Source organism: Agelaius phoeniceus, chromosome 17 (genome assembly GCF_051311805.1).
Source record: "Agelaius phoeniceus isolate bAgePho1 chromosome 17, bAgePho1.hap1, whole genome shotgun sequence".
NCBI lineage: Eukaryota > Metazoa > Chordata > Aves > Passeriformes > Icteridae > Agelaius > Agelaius phoeniceus.
Window position 1 is genome coordinate 1,989,933 of NC_135281.1, and position 12,433 is coordinate 2,002,365.

The window sequence follows — 12,433 nt, forward strand, 5'->3', positions numbered from 1 at the left end:
TTATCCCTATCCTCTGCACTTCCCCAGGTGTCTGTCTTGATGTTCACCGGGGACCTCCCTGTTTGTGGCCGTCCTTTGCCATGCTCAGCAGGCAGCCAGTTGTGTTTGCACATGAGCTGCCACAGGAAGACACACAGTAAGTGGAGCGTTGAATAGCAGAGGCTGGGCCAATTCTTTCTCTTTCCGAGTGCAAGAAAGACAGAAAAGCACACGGAAACATGACAGTGTTTTGGTGGAGTCTCTTTCTCCTGTGAAATTCTGTAGCTGCTGGTCTTTCTGTGCTACCACTAATCCCTTCCTTGAAAAAATCATTCCAGGAAGGAGCAACATCATCTGACACGTACCAAGCGTTGCCACCAGTTGCTCCAGGTGCTCCTACCAAGAGCCCCTGTAGGATGGAGCCCAGGCCCCAGTGCACAAAGTCGGCTTTGGCTGCCCTCTGGCAGAGAAGCCCTCTGGAGGCACAAGTGTCTGGGGCAGGAGATGGGCACCAGCGCTGCCAGGGGCTTGGGGGGACTCTGCCTTGGCAAGGACTCTGCCACACCTGCTGATATCAGAGCTCCCTGGGCCCCAGGGCTCAGAGCAGCATTTGTGCCCTGGCTCACACGCTCCTTGTCTCTGTCACACAGCCGCGCTTAGCACGGCCACCATGCAGGACGTGTCCCGAGGAGGCCGTGCCAGCTTCTGTGGAAGGCCCCGTGCCCTTCCCGCCACGGCTGGGTCAGCAGCCACGGGGGCTCCTGCTGCCCTGAGCCTGCCGAGCAGGGCAGCCTTTGCTTATGGTTTGAGCCGTTCCTAAAGATCCTGTCGGGCTGTCTGAGACACTTGGGGCAAGGCATTCCTTCCAACCTTGGCCACTTTGGGGGGGGCTGGGGGCGGCCCCAGGGCAGGTGGCAGGGTGTGCAAGGGCCCTTTGTGACATGGCACTGTGTCTCAGGGTGCTGCCTTTGGGTGCTCCCTGCCTTTCCCTGGTGTTGGGTGTCAGGGCATGCATTGCTTCCAAGATTTACCTTTCATATATAAGATACTCTGTTTGAAAGAAGTCAGAGTGGCAAGTTAGTGGCAAGTGTGGCACAAAACCTTATCCATCCCTTGGGGAAGTTTTTGTTTTGAAGAGGTTCGTGTGGCATTTGCTAAGATTTGAGCTCCTGCCATTTTATTTTCTGGGTTTGTACTGTCAGGGTTTGACACTGGCACAATGCCAGTGCCCCCATGAGAATACCCTTTCCCTGGTTTCTGCTGTGAGATGTGACCCAGAATAAGCAAAGCAGGCTGCCACTTAGGGAAAAAAATTTATTAACTAAACTACAAGGGAAAGGGAAAAAAAAAGAAAAAAACCACACAAGGAAAATGAAAACTTCACAAATACATCTCCTCCTCCTCCCCACCAAATTCCCAATACAATACATCCCCCAAATCATCGACTCTCAGTCCAGCACCACCCTTCAGAATACTCAATCCTCAGTTCATCAAGAGGAGAAGGAGTCCTTCTTGTGCCAATGGTGACCTCTTCCTTTCATGTCCAGCCCTCTCACCACTGAACACGGACCAGGGCTGCTTCTAGGGTCAACTTTTAAGGATGCTTCGTCCCACTCCAAAAAGGCACAGTCTCAACTTTGGGACATCTGTCCCCCCCATATTTCACCCCTTGGGCCCGAGGGGCAGCAACACTGAACCCTCTTGGTTCTGAGGCATTGCCTCCCCCTAGATGCAGTCTCTGTATCACAAGGAACATGGTTCTGTCCATGGCTGTACAAAAAGAGTCCAGCAAAAGCCACTCCATCATCTCTTCCCACTAAGATTCTTCTCTATTCTTCCAACATCTCTCACTTGCCCAGACCTCTCTCACACTTGCCCATTTCCTTCTTCATCTTCCACTCTATCTCTCCTCTAGGAGAGTCAATGTTCTGTAAAGTCTTCATTGTCTGAAAAGAGGTTAAAAGCTCTTACAAGCGGCCGGCTGCACCCCCCCTTCTTCTCCTTCCCAGCCGTGCTGCCGGCACAGGCACGCGTTTATCAAGTCTCAAGGTTACAGTCCCAGGCACCGGCTCTCTCTCTCTCTTTCTCTCTCTCTCTCTGTCTCCCGGGGGGGCTGCCTGATGGCTCCCGGTGTCTCTCTCTCTCTCTTCCACCCTTCCACCCCCGGGCTCAGGCCTACCTCTCCCGGCTACATGGCTTTTCCCCTCCGCCCGCCCAGCCAGCAGCTGGGCTGGGGGAGAGACCCGAACTCTTTCCCGCCGGAAACCCAAGAGAGGCTCCCAGGGGAGAGCCCTGCTTTTAACCCCGTGTTCTCAGAGGCGGACCCAATATCCCAATGGCCACATTAGGTGCCAATATTAAAATCTGAGCATGAATTGGCCTGACCACAGCATCCCAGAAAACATATTTCCTGTCAAACCACCACCCTACCTAGAAAAAAGAGACTTCGACTCTGAATTAAGCTGTATTGGGACTTACAGATGTTTTCAGGAGGATACAGAACCTGCCAGGGTCTGGGTGCACTGCCTGTCCCAGAGCAGCACCTAGAGCAGGTTTTGGGGACTATGGTATTGTCTAGGCTTCCCATAATGAACAGCCAAAAATGAAAACGGGTGGGGTGGCTGTTCTGGTCCTCCCCCACCACACAGAAGGGCATGGCCCAGCCTGTTCTAGTCCCCACACAGCCAGAGCACAGCCCTCCCTCCTCAGCCTGGCATGTTCAGCAGGGAGCTCACTGGAAACAGCTGAAAAACAGCTTCTTCAGGGCCACCACACTGCTCACCAAATATAACAGAGGTGCTCAGAGAAGGGATAAAGCCTTGGCAGGATGGATACTGCTCTGGGTAAATGCAGTATGGAGTCATCCGATGGAGGTGGCCCCAGTGTCACTGTGCTCTTCCTGAGAATCTTCTCCTGGGCTGTGGTTTTCAGCACCACTTCTGGTGGGTTTTTTTCCTGCCTTGTCCTAGCTCTGGATCTGAAAAAGAAAATAAAATCCAAATTGCTTCTACAGGGGAAGCAGCCAGGTGTGTCTTCAGTGAAAGGCTCCTGGTTTGTTCCCACAGGGTTTTCTTTGCCTGTCTTTGTTTTTTCTTTGGTGGTCCCCGAAAGCCTCTTTCCACTGAACAGCTTCTACTTGTCTAGGTGGTACCCAGCAGATGAATGGGGATGAATCTAATGAGAACACAGTGGATAACTCCTCCTGCCTCGCCCATACCTCAGTTAAAGCTGCAATTTTCTGTCAGAATTCTTGTCCTTCTCTGTGTTTTGTGCTCCTGTTTGCCCTTGACTTTGCTTGGAGAAAGCTTGAAGAAAGTGATAAATGAGACAGGGTGGACTTTTGTTTGCCGCCTCTGTGGGACACTCAGGATGTCTGGTGCTGAAGGCAGAAGGCACAGATCTGACTGTGTGGAGTGTTTGGGAATTTGTAGATACAGGGCAGAGGACTTGGGAAAAAATGATAAATTCTAGAAAAGTTATGAATGCTAGAAAAATTATGAATGTCTTTTGCACTCTTCCATGGCTACTGGAAGGAAATCTGTTTACTTTCATGACTTTTTCTAACAGATCAATTCTCCAGGTGTTTGATTTAGGCACTGAAAATAAATGGGCATTTTTAGCACTGTTTTTTGAGCTGCAAGGGATGATGTCTGTCCTGTCTGGACTATTTTCTTTGAGGACATGGTGAAACCCCAGCTGAAGAATAATCACAGTTGCATGACTTCTTCTCTTGCACATATCTGGATTCCTGAATAATTCCTGCATTATGTGTAAATCCTTTTTCTAAGGACATAAAGATCAAAAATATTTGGGGGAAGAGGGAGTGTTGTCAAGTTAGCAGGACAGAAGGGATTTATAGCAACTATTCTGCTTTAAAGCTTTCCCTGAGGTACCTGTGTCGCAGACATCTTTCATGAAAAATCTTTTCTTAGTATTTTTCCTTGTGAGAAGCTGCAGTTTCAGGAACCAAAGTAAACAATGGTTATCTGCTGCTGTGGAATGCAACAGGTAGACCCGTGATTGGTCTCCTGTGGATGTTGGGATTTCCTGACCACTCATGGCAGAGCTGGCTCTTGCTCTGTCGGAGACACAGATCTTTGTTATTCATTCCTTTTCTATTCTTAGCTTAGCTAGCTTCTCAAGAAACCTCTCCTTTCTATTGCTTTTTAGTATAGTCTTAATGTAACATATATCACAAAATAATAAATCAAGCCTTCTGATCATGGAGTCAACATTCTCGTCTCTTCTTCATCCTGAAAACCCTTGTGACCACAGTCACATACCTGTAAGCAGCTCTGTGGGTTGAATGAGTAATTCCAGAGTATTAAAGTTTGTTGTAGAGACAACAGCACAGCAGAAGTTATTTGTCCTTGCTCTTGCTCATAAGCACAGTCTCCCCTTGTCTCCTTTGTGGCTCAGAGCATTGTTCGTTTTGCAGCTTCGGTACAAAGGTGGAAGTATCTGGAACAGAGAAATGTTTGCAAGAATTTTCTGGGTATGTTTAAAAAACACAGCAATAGTTTTGGGCAGCCAAGGTAGTCTGTGTTTTAAGGATGCTGCTGGAGCTCTGTGCCTGGCCTGGCTACAGGTAGCTGTAGCTACTGGGGTATTTGCTCTACAGTTTGAGGAGGGGATCTGGGGCCCTGCCAGCTCCTCAGATTCCACTGGATGCACTACAGGCAGTGGAAAAACTACAGCAAATGATCTTTTTGCCAACAGTGGTGTTGGGTCATGCTCTCCTTTGGCATTTACAGGTTCTTTCTCTTACATTCACAATCACTTGTTTTATTAAATGAGGACAGATCAGCTCCACTTGGTGTGAAGGTACTCCTGTGACAAAACATTCTCAGTGGCTTCTGAGTGCATAAGGAATGCTTAAGGCGAAGCCTCTCTAGCTGTGTGGTTCATCCTGACCCTCTAATTTAGGAGATTAATACCTCACAGCACACAGTATTTTATTACATTTTCGTGTAAGTATCTCATGCCTTTACTGCTCCTATACACCCTGGTCCTTTCATTTTTGCTGTCGCTGGTAAATTTGGGACACCAGGTGGCATAAGATAGTCATGAAAGGAAGAGAATAGGGTGTAGTGAAAAAGGACAGGAAAAAGAAGAGTACAAAACCCTATAACCCAACAGAGTCCATGACACAATAACAGAATGTTATTCATGTTATATATCCTGTGACAGTTTCATTTGGTGCAGTAGTTAAAGGAGGGAAGTTCTGGGATGTAAATTTACATATTTCACAGTCACTGAAATGCTGTAGAACTCAGGGGGGAAAGTCCCACTGCTTTAAAATTAAGAATATGACATTTCTTCAGAAGTATATTGAAAAAAAAAACAAACCTGGGCTTACTGGTATGGCTAGGGAGTGCTGTGGATGACAAGACCAAGAGGAAAAGATCAGTCTAGCCTCTGTAATGCAGGTGATACTGACACAGGTGCTCCATACAAAACCACCTAGTGGCTCGACTGGGACGATTGATATGCTATAAATATTACGAGAAGGATTTTGCGCAACCTGAATTTTTATTATAAAAAGAATAATTTGTTCAACAGGATTTTCACCTGCCAGGACACTGGGAGGATCTGTGTGAGTGTGAATTAGAAACACAGAAAATGAGGCTGTTGTTCACAGGATTTCATTTGTCACAGAAGGAAGAAGATGGACACCAAAGAGTGGCAAGGATGGTCTGACAACACAGTGCTGTGTGAACATGGAGAACAGGGTTCTATCCCCCACAGCACATCATCCCCTTGTGGTGCTGCCTCAGCCCCTTGGACAGGTTTTGCAGTGATCCTTTATATCATACTCATTTTCTAGGTGTGCATGACAAGTGTCCTCTGCTCTTTCCTATTTCTTGATCAATGTCTGTCAGGCTGCATGGACCGAAGTCCAGAGTATATCACTGACCTCAATAAATGTAGCACAATGCCAAATACTCTGACAAATACTCCCTGTATGTCTGAAAGTGGTATCCACAGAGAAAAAAAATCACTTAATGTTATATTCTGTACCTCAGGTTGCCCTTGCATGCAAACTGCAATGATTTCACCCTTCCACAAACTCAGATGCACATTTCAAACACAAATTCAGTTCTGCCTTTTAGGCACTACAATATTGCGGTGGTGGCCTTCAGGAGACCCTGGTTAGGAAATCAATGTTGTTCTACCCTGCATAGTGGTTTGGTGAGGAGTGAAGAAGAATCCCCGTGGTGAATGATGCAGATGAAAGGTGTCTAACTGCTGTTCCAGCCAGCACAGCTGTCCTGTGCAGAGGGACACATGGAATGTTTGGTGATCCAGTTAGATCACACCAGAGCAAATGTCAAAAAGTGCCTAGTGAAGACACCAGTGATGTGCTCTAAGCAAAGTCTGTAGCCTCACACTTGTGAGGGCCCCAGCCAGCAGTACAGAATGGCTGGGATCCAGTTCAGTTAATACAGTTTCCATCCACAGAAATGTTTCTATTAGTGTAGCAAGCATTTGCATCATGATGATTATACCACTTGCCCCAGTGATAATAATTTTTACACATTCCAGTTTTACTGCGGCAGACTTTCTCCCACCCTGTCCTCAGTAAAGGCTTCTGCACCACGCCAGATCCTAATGCTGTAATGGTACCATCCCCTCCTACCATGAACTGCCCAACAGAGGGCAGAGAGAGCCTTCATTTGGCTTCCCTGGGAACGAGGATGAGCAGCATTCAAAAGTTGGGTATGATTGAGCTAATGCCTTTTGGGAGGAGCATAGTTAGTCCCAGGGTTAAAAGGTGGCTGTGTTTTTGTTTCAAGAACACTAGAAATTATTTACTCCTGAACATGTTGCGTGTACACCAGTGCAGGCAGAAACTGAAGCAAGACCCAGAAGACAACAAATGAACTGATGTGAAGGGAAGCTTTGACTAATTTTGTTACCTCTTGCCTCTTATTTTCCTTATACCCTCAACAAGAGGAAAACCAGAACATTTTGTTCCTTATGGGAATCCTGGGGCCAGCCTATTACACAAGAGGCTGGTTCAGTCCTTGAGAGCCCCAGGCTCTGGGTTGGTGGTAAGTCAAGTGCACCATCTTCTCCTCTCTCTCCAGTTGTAGCAAGCATGCACAGAACATCTGCTGAGGACCAAACCCTGGGCCTTGCAGAGCAAGTTTAACCGAGTAAATTCTCCCCTAATCCAGTCTGGAAAATCATGAGCACTGCACCTGGTATGTTAATGGCATGTGATGGGACTGGTAAAACAACCTTCCTGCCCCTGCTGTTACTCACCCTCAGATTGCAATTCAGTGCCCAGTTACTCACTGCACACTGAGCATAAGAAAGGCTGGATAAAAGAAATTGAGTGAATGAGAAAGATTTCTGCTCAGCCAGGGATCTCTCAAACCTGCACTGTCAGTCCAAGACCAGAGGCTTTGTTCAGAGCTCACAGGTGTAATGCTGCAGCTGCAAGGGACAGAGGGATGTAGTGAGATACATAACTCCACCTCTAACTCATCAGAATCGATAGCTTGTGTGAGGATTCAATTTTTAGCAAAGGACATTCAGGTATCCTGTTACAAGGTGCTACATAAGGTAAGGAAGGTACAGACCCCTAAAGCTGATAAGGACTATTAAAGAGTTATTAATGGAAACCAGTTCATTAGCTTTATTTGGCTTTGGATCAAGCTCCAGGTATTTAAATCATACCTCCTCCCTTTGTATTAGTTTTGATGTTACATGGCTTTTTTTCAGCACCTGTTCTTCTCTGAAATACAAGCTGATTTATACCAGTGCGATTTGCAAGGAGGCAAACCACTCAGGGGATGAGTCAGCCTTTCAGATGTAGATAAGTCACAATTGTAGAAATGAGGGACGTGATCAGGGTGGAACAAAATAAACCTGGGTCTAAACAAAAAGTTCTGTCTCTACAAACATCTGCATGTCAAAAACTCTTCTCAAAGAGCCTGGCAGAAGCAGGCATCCAACTCACACTGACACTGCACGGCTGCTCCCATCGTGCATCCTCAATGCATCATCCAGAGGGCAAAGCTGTAACTGGGATCCAAGTGGTGCCTGTGGACACCCTGCAGATCTGCTGTGGTGCCTCCCATGGGCCCAGCTTACCCTGCTTGCAAGGCCCCTGTGGAGACAAGAGCTGGACAGAGCAACCAGTTAAGCACTGCCTGGTGTATTTTACCTTTCTCAGCACCAACACCTCATGTTTGCTTCTGAAAAACCTGCAGCACATTTACAGTGTCATGTTCTTCACTCCCAGGGAAAAATAATCTTCAGTCTTTTGAGTGGGTAAGAGAGGTTCAGTTTTCCCAGTAGCTTCTCCTTCCTTCAAAACATATATCTTGGTTGTGTCATTTCCGTTCTCAAGACACCTAATCACTCCCTCCCACTTCTCTGATTATGCACTGTAGAGCAATTGAGTAATAAAACAATTAAATAGCCGCATGTCTTTTTTATACCCTTTAATTAGATTGCTTGGAAATAATAATAGTTTCTCACCAACCTGAAGGGTTCATTAATTCTCTCTGCAGATAACAGGAAGTAATCTATCTTTTCCTACTGGTATTTTTTCTAAATCCTAAATCAAATTAGTCAATTCTGATTTTAAAGTCAATTAGAAATAGATACACTCTGACACTACACCATTATCTTCATGAGTGAAATTAATTCAGACTCTCCTTACAAGGCAGCTCAACAAAGTTTCTCCTTCTAGGGATGACAATTTTAAGACAAGAAGTCAGATTTTAAAATATAAAGCACTTCCTGGAATAATTACCCAAGTAACAAAATGCTCCAGAAGAATAAGAAGATTGATGTTATAGTACTTACAAAGTGCTTTAACAACAGTACAGAAAAAGGATGTGAAAACTAAGTACTCCTGCATTTATAAATCACCAACTTTACACAGCCTTAAGTCAGACAGCAGCATTAAGCCATAGTTAAAGACTGACAATTGCTTAGGCACTAATTGGTGCTGATGACACCTGATGACTGTTCCATAGTCATTGTGTGATACTTGCTCAGGGCTGTGTCTATCCCAAAACAGGTAAACATCCACACTACCAAAACTGCCTCCATGGAGACATGGCCACTGTGGTCTCCCCAGCACCAGCTTCATGTTGTCAAGTTAATCAGCAATAGGGACTGAGTTCCTACAGGAAGGTGGAAAACACCCTCAGGAAACTCAGCAAAGGCAAATGCAGGTGTCAAAGATAGTTCTGGGTCTGGGAGGAAGTAACTCAAATTCAAAATGCTGCCTTGAAAGCAATTTGGTGGAAGAGGTGCTGTGGTCCAAATAAGTTGAGTAGGACCCCAACTGAGTGCCCTGTGACAAAGAAGTACATTCAGGGCTGTGTCACCAAGAGTGCAGCCAGCGGGGTGAGGAACCTCACCTTTTACTCTGCAGTGATAAGAACTCACCTGTGAGTGCTGGCACCAGCCTAAGCTCCCTGGTGCCTGTCCTGTCTAGGCACTGATGAACCAGAGTCCAGAGGAGGCCACCAAGCTATCAGGGACAGAGCACAGGACACATGAGCAGCTGCTGAGAGAGCTGAATCTGTTCAGCCTGGAGAAGACAAGGTGAAGGGGCGCCTTACTGCTGCCTAAAACTGCTTGCTGGGAAGGTGTGAGGAGGATGAGCTATATTCTTTGCAGAGCTGTGAAATCACAAATAAACATAAGGAAATAAAATATACTAAGGGGAATCAAACACTGGACTAGGGCATGAACAGGTTGTGCGATCTCCAGCCTTGAAGGTATTTATCTCTTACCTGTGCTGCATTATCTAAGCTGGCTCTGGTTCAAGCATGAGGTGGACCTAGAGACCTCCAGAGGTTCCTTCCTACCTGAATTATTTTGTATTTAAGTGATTCTGTCAGGATTTTTGTGTGCTTCACACAAAAACCAAACCAAAACAAATGCAAAAACAACAACAAAAATCCCAACACCACTAAACTAAAAAATCATTACACTTGTCAAGGAGCTAAGAAATCCAGCCCTGATTCCAAGTTTGACAAGAGATTTGGTGTGCAACCTTTAGGAAATTATGTAATGTTGGAAAGGTTTGTCTCGTGTGAGGTCAATGGAGTTGGTTGAGAGTGGGAAAACTGAGGGAATGAAGGCAGGGTCTATTTCAGGAGTGGGAATCCTGTACTCTAGGGATAGGAGAATAATAAGAGTGTTCAGTCCTTCTGTTACACAGTCTTGTCCCAGCCCTTTAGCTGAGGGAACCCAGAGCCCAGAGGTATCAAAGAGCAATGTCCATTTGCAGACTTATGCTCAAAAATCAAATAGAATCCCAATATTTTAATGATCTTGCAGGATTATTTTTATTACCACATGAAAGGGTCAAACATGGGAGTCATTTACACCACTCTGCCACACAGACCCTTATCCTCAGTGGCTTTCTAGTCAGCTCTCAGCACCAACAGCACTCACTGAGTGTGGCAGTTCTGTTACAACAGGATAAGTTTCCATTAGGAATGTGAATATTGTTACTTACAATAGCCCAACCAAGAATAAATGCTACACATATTTTTGCCACAAGCACAAATCCCACTGACCAGTCTGGATTGGACTGAGAAATAAAAGAAAAATATTATGAAAATTATTAAATATTAATTCTCAGAAATGATCTCCCAGAAGAACAGCTTCACCCAGCAAATGTGGAAAGCTGCTAAGCATTCAGTTTTCCTGAAAAGCCTTTGCACAAGATCATCCTGCACTGTTGTGGGAAGGTTTCCTATCTGTTGGGGTTTGTACTTGTCAAAAGAAAGCTATGACAGGGAATAGAGAGAAAATTCCGTCCTGCCTAAGTATCTTGTAGTTATAAAAAGCATAGGAGGAAAAAAAGACAATAATCAAGCATTCTACTCCTCTCCCCAAAGGTAAATCTTGGATACATAGTTCTTCTGCCACTCAATTATATTCATCTTCACTCACCACGTATTCTGTGTTAATTATTTATTTGTTTTTCCAGTTCACTGACAGGCCATGATTTTTACCATGGCAAATGATATCTGAAAGAGTGTGAATGTGAGGCTTGCTCCGCGTTCCTCTTGTCCTGGCAAGCACAAGCTGATCAGTAGTCTGCACCTGGAATCCATTCTTTTTCTCATGAATTTTACAGAGCAGATGGAACAAATGGAACTAGACTGGAGGCATCAGAAGCTGGAAAACAAAGAGATTAGGGCTGCTGAGGTTGAAAAAAAGCACTTTGTCTGAAATGCCAGTTGGAAAAAGGAGGGGGAAGACATTAACTCAGAGGACAACTGATGTAATGTTCTTAAAAAGAGACACTGAGTGTTATTCACATCTGCTTTAGCAATCTTTACTTACCAAAACCCAGTACCACAAAAAGAGACTGCAAATGGCCACACTGCCCTAGGGATGGGTACATGCAAACCTACTGGATTCCACAGGGGTTACAGGGATGTGTCCTTGGGGCAGCATTCAGCTTCTTCCTGCAAACACCCAACTCTGCTAAATGTAAAATGAACCCAGGTGGCTGGGGAGAAGGGTACAGTGCAATTATCCCACTGTTGGGAATCAAACCACAGGCAAAACTAGTCTGCAAAACCAAACAGCGTTATGTTGTAGGAGTGACAGGGGTAGGACAGCCGGGATGGACGGAGACCAGAGATCTCTGCAGCCAGGGCTGGAACTTGGGGTTTATTGCAAAGGGCCTGGGGGCAGGGCCCTGCTGGGAGCTGCCAGCCACAGCTCAGAGCAGGACTGAGAGGAGCCCAAAAGAGAGAGAGAGAGAGAGAGAGAGAGAGAGAGAGAGAGAGAGAGGAATGAAGGCAAGAGGGAAAGAGAGCAAAGTTCCTGTTACAATACAATAAATCTTCTCTGCTGAATATTCTAATTTTCACTAGCCAATCTAGTACAAGGTACAAATCCTATAGCATTTCCATACAGCCTATAAGAATCACTATATTACCATACTGTGTTACATTTTAAACCCTAAAAACTCCTCTTTGGGCCCCTTCTGCCAAGTTAGTGGGGTCTGCTCTGCCCCTTGGACCTGTCTGCAAGCAGAAGGTGTTGTTCCATCAAAAGGGGATTACCTTCAGCTGGCCACGCCATTGTTTTCCAGTTGTTCTGGAAAACAGAATAACTAAGGCTTGGTATCTCAAAGCTTGCTTTCATTTCAGTCTCGCTTATAGTTTCCATATTCTCAAAATCTCTTGCCAGGCAATCATATTTATAAGACTTTCCTGTTTCATCTTCACCAACATTATGTGCCAGCTGGGAGACAACAAACCCACAGCAAAGGATGCCCAGCTGGGCAGATGTGGAACTCCAGCTGCAGTCAGCCAGAGCGTCACTGGCCAGGACAGGAACTGGATGAGAGACCACTGCTTATGTAGGTGATGCATGAGACAGAAATCTCTGTTAAGCAAGGCTTGTACAACTTATTTTTATCATTATTAATTTGAATAGAACATTAACTATGGAA

At 45.5% G+C, this 12,433-nt stretch overlaps 1 long non-coding RNA gene across 1 annotated transcript; it reads right to left on the reverse strand.

Annotated features, from left to right (window-relative positions):
• Positions 1–2,789: 2,789 nt before the first annotated feature.
• LOC143695392 (uncharacterized) lies at positions 2,790–8,069 on the reverse strand. Its single transcript, XR_013184530.1, has 3 exons — positions 7,949–8,069; positions 4,263–4,440; positions 2,790–2,956 (listed from the first exon to the last, which is right to left on the reverse strand). It is a non-coding gene; the product is annotated as an uncharacterized LOC143695392 (long non-coding RNA).
• Between the last annotated feature and the right edge of the window lie 4,364 nt (positions 8,070–12,433).